Below are 4,615 nucleotides of genomic sequence, written 5' to 3' on the forward strand. Positions count from 1 at the left end.
CTAGTAAGTGAGCAGCCTCTTATTGATAACCAGATTCTTGCATGACCCCCTTTGGAGTCATACAGCAGAGACTAAGTTAGCAATACAATAGTAACAGACAAAATTTGCCTACCTAGGCTTTCAGATATCTATAGCAGATCTGATTTTCTTCTGTTTTCTTACAGAAAACCTTCCTTTTGCTGCAGCAAACCATTAACAGCAGCTCTGCAGAAAAAAAAAAAACTTATTTTCCCCTATTTTCTTCCCAAGTGAAGCACTTCCCTTCCCCCCCAAAGTACTACCAACCTTCCTCTTTAGCAAAGCATCTCATAAGATACAAGCTGGCCTAAGATGAGGGTTTATATAAGAGCAATGAACCACAGACACTGGAGATAACATTAACAAGCCACAGATGTTGCCAGGTCCAGCTTTGATTTAAAAGGGATGAGGTAGGGGGTAGGGAGCTTTTGGGGCTTGAAGAGAAAATAGAGGTTCATGCTATGCTAAAAGTTGTTTGTTTTGGTTTTTTTTTTTTCCCTCATCCCAGAATTTGCTCTTTTACTATCAAGCCTGATTTCCTATTGAATAAGTCTGACCTTATATATATAGGCTCTTGTGTGTAAAGTTGCTCAGGCATGGAACAGCTATTCTAATCCTCTAAAGCATAAATTTAAAGAAGAGCTGAGGGTAAACTGGGTATCTAAATCTAATCTTAGGTTCTTCACTGTGGCTTGAAAAGGTTAAATCTACAAGAGCCTCAGGCTAGATCCTGGCACAGCTGATGGAACAGCTATCTTAGTTGCAGGGGTGAGATAGCTCAAATGCTTGGAAATCCAGGCATGAAATGCAGTTTAAGGCCAGAACTTTTTCTTTTCTGTTAAGTTATCCCATACCAAAGGGTAGTTTTAAAGCAATCTTCTATATAATATGTGCTGGTTTTCCCTATGAAACAGGAGACTAAGTGATCTGAGTTTCTAAATCCGTTGTAGAGGGACAACAGAAGTGTATTTCTGCTTTGTAGTGGCAGAAGAAAGAGCCATATGTTAGTTGACTTTTGTATTGATTGCTCACAGTCCTTGTTGTAAAGGCTGGCAGTTTTATTATTGCATCTCCTCAAAATAACAATGCTCTACATAAGAGGGAAGAAAAAAAGACTTCTGACTTGAGTATTATTTGTATTAAAGTAGTGCCCAGATGCACTGACAAACTCCAGGACTCTTACGCTGGATGAGGTAGGAATGCAGGATAAGAGACAGCTCTGTTGTAACGTTAATATTTGCTTATGCTATAATGAGGCAAGAGTCACCAGGGGTATTTTGTGTGAGGGGCTGAAGTTTAGGTAGACTAAATGATGTGCCTGAGGTTACATGAGAATTTTGAGGCAGAATCAGGAGATTAACCTGTCCCTCTTAAGTCCAACTTTGTGTGCTTCACCAAAAGACTATTCTTTTTTTCCCTTTAAAGGGCTCTAATTGTGCCCAGCCACTGCCTCAGCTCTCTAAAGCTGGTAGCTGCAAGTAATTCAATAACACAAATGTTCTGACAAAGTCATTTTTAGCTTGTTAATTATTCCCAAACACATTCTTTCCCCTTCAAGTGGAGCTAGATGACATAAAAGCTGTTTGAGGGATGGAGGAACACTTGAAGTATTAGCAAGAACAATGGATTAGACTATCCATTTTATTCCAATTCATTTAAAGGGGAAAAGGTTGGATGTTAGCCAAGTTTCACCTTGAGAACTGATAATAGAAAATTATTGGAAGTCCAGCTCTTACACTTGTTGTGCTTGTACAAGACAGTGTTGTGGGAGTCCCAAATTACCCATCTCTGCTATGTTATGCTAATAGCCTAGAAAGGGACGTGTGGGACTAAGAAACATTGCTTGGAGATTGCAGGGAGCTCTCAAACTCAATGGGCTCCAAAATAAAGGATCTACCACACTTCTACAGTCTGGTGTAAAATTGAGAATAATGCCATTACAGAGACAAATATGGAAAGAAGAGACCCCTTTGGAAATGAAGGCTGTGTTGCCTGAATCTGTTATTATAGACACAGAAGGTAATAGGGGAATGGTCAGATAGAGAAGCAGTTTCTACAGCATCCAGCTGGGATGCACATTCAGTTCCAGTGGAAGCCTACTCTGAAGTGGTGGATTTGCCTCTTTGGGTTTGACCTCCTGAAGCCTACTAAGAAAACTCATGGACTGCATAAAATCCTGCCGGACTGACTGCTAGCAGAACTTCTGAATTAGTATTGAAAAGGGTCCTGTCTTAATTTCAGCCACATTAGCTTTCTAATGCTGGATCGAGCCATGCTCTAATTACAGGGCAAAAACCTCTAATGGGGGTTTAGACACACACTCACTTAGCAGACAGCAGTATGGTCAAGTATGTCACTGCCTTCCCCTTCAACTTTCTGCCAGTGCTAATTTGGTGGAAGGGGGCATAAAAGCACTCCCAGAGAAGCAGGGATTTCTCTCCTCTTCTGTGTGGCTTTGATGTAGACATATGAGTAACACCTGGCTGAATCATGTAAGGCCTGAATGCAAGTCTAATGAAGTCATCTTATCACTGGAGCCAGGGGGGAAAAAAAAAAGCTCTAGGGAGAAGTGGTAGAAGGAAAATTGAAGGAAGTGAGATACGACAGATCATGCTTTTATTTGTGGTAAGGCTTTTTGCAGTCTCACGTGGAGAAGGAGGCAATCACTGTCAGAAAAACGATCCTGGTTTTTCTACACCCTGTAAGATGCAAAAGAAATTATTTTTTATTTGATTTGGTGGGTGTCCGCTGTATGTTCAAATAAACCAGAGCACCAGAGCACCAGATCTTGTGCTAAATCTTGTCGATAAACTACTGAATGCCTACTTACAAATAGCAAACACACTCTGGCCCAGTGGTCAAAGACTGTGCATATAAAGTCCTGGTGTACAGCTCGTTTACCTGCCAAAGGAGTAACACAACAGTGTGGAGATTCCTGTTTGTTTAAAGAGACAAGAAGTTAATTTACCACGCAAGGCATGCAAATCCTTTCCAAATGCAGTGACTGTCCATGTTACTGGGGCTCTCAAGGGTAGAAAAGTCTCATATCAGAACCTTTCATCTGGTCTGAGGCTTGGGGGCATGAATATCTCTGGGCTGTTCCTGTGCTCTGCCTAAATAAGGGTACGTCAGGCATTGCCAGCCAGTGCTGGCTGTACGCTGAGAAGCATAGAGCAGAATATTATTGTAAGGTGACTGAACTTTGTAGAGTTAGGCTTCTAAATTTTAAGGGCTAGAACTTAGCTGGAGAGTGGAGCCATTTGTATTATTGTTCTAACCAAACAACTCAGTTTTTATGCAATGTTTTTTAATAGGGGAAATCTATAAATAGTTTTTTTCTTAATGTTATTGACAAGAAACATGCGTGGAGAATATTACAAGTGCATGCATCAACAACATTGAAATGAAAATAGGACTGTGTTTGAAGTACAGTCTAAATGACTAAAGGCATTTTGATTCTTTTCAGATCAAAATGGCAAGAAAATGTCAACAGCAGAACAGTTGAATTTCATAGTCTAGTGGCATCATTTTACACTAATTTCTGAATTTTTGGTTACTGGCTCAGCTGTCAGTAACGTGATCAAAATCACAGCTCTGCTTCTTTTTCAATTTCAGGAGATGCTATTCAGATTGCAAGTTCTTCAGCTGCTGCTTCAGTAAAGATGGACTTTTAAAATGAATTTAATTTTCTGAATTAACATTCTTAAATTTGTTGCCAATAAATAACACAGTCTCAGAATGATCAGGATATTTAATAAATGTACTCCAATACTATATAACAATACCAAATGGGATCTTCTAAACTGTCGTGGTTTAACCTCAGTTGGCAACTGAGCACCACACAGCCGCTCGCTCACTCCCCCCACCCCAGTGGGATGGGGGAGAGAATTGGAAGAGTGAAAGTGAGCAAACTCGTGGATTGAGATAAAAACAGTTTAATAATTGAAATAAAATAATAATAATAATGATAGTAATAATAATAAAAAGAATATACAAAGCAAGGGATGCACAATGCAATTGCTCACCACCCGCCGACTGATGCCCAGCCAGTCCCCGAGCAGTGGCCCCCCTGGCCAGCTTTCCCCCAGTTTATATCCTGAGCATGATGTCACATGGTATGGAATGTCCCTTTGGCCAGTTTGGGTCAGCTGTCCTGGCTGTGCCCCCTCCCAGCTTCTTGTGCACCTCCCGCCTTCTCAGTCGGTAGAGCATGGGAAGCTGAAAAGTCCTTGACCAGTGTAAGCACTGCTTAGCAACAGCTAAAACGTCGGTGTGTTATCAACATTGTTCTCATACTAAATCCAAACCACAGCACTGTACCAGCTACTAGGAAGAAAATTAACTCTATCCCAGCCAAAACCAGGACATAAACACAACTACCTGGTAATGGGGGGGTGAGTGCCTATGGATACGGAGACTGCTGCAGAATTCTTGCTGCACCCTTTGTTAAACAGAACTTCACCTGAATTGTTCAGCAAAGATAAAAAATCAGGGTGTTTTGCAGTTGGTATTTCTTTCCATTCTTCTTGTAGGTTGTCATCGCAATGGAGATCAAATCCAGGTCAGCTGTAGGACCTAAAACCTTAGTGTAATCAAT

At 40.8% G+C, this 4,615-nt stretch overlaps 1 long non-coding RNA gene across 1 annotated transcript; it reads right to left on the minus strand.

The window, feature by feature from the left end:
• Nucleotides 1–2,636: 2,636 nt before the first annotated feature.
• Nucleotides 2,637–4,087, minus strand: LOC143161685 (uncharacterized). Its single transcript, XR_012995569.1, has 3 exons — nucleotides 4,044–4,087; nucleotides 2,849–2,919; nucleotides 2,637–2,717 (listed from the first exon to the last, which is right to left on the minus strand). It is a non-coding gene; the product is annotated as an uncharacterized LOC143161685 (long non-coding RNA).
• Between the last annotated feature and the right edge of the window lie 528 nt (nucleotides 4,088–4,615).

Source organism: Aptenodytes patagonicus, chromosome 6, assembly GCF_965638725.1.
Source record: "Aptenodytes patagonicus chromosome 6, bAptPat1.pri.cur, whole genome shotgun sequence".
NCBI classification, from domain to species: domain Eukaryota; kingdom Metazoa; phylum Chordata; class Aves; order Sphenisciformes; family Spheniscidae; genus Aptenodytes; species Aptenodytes patagonicus.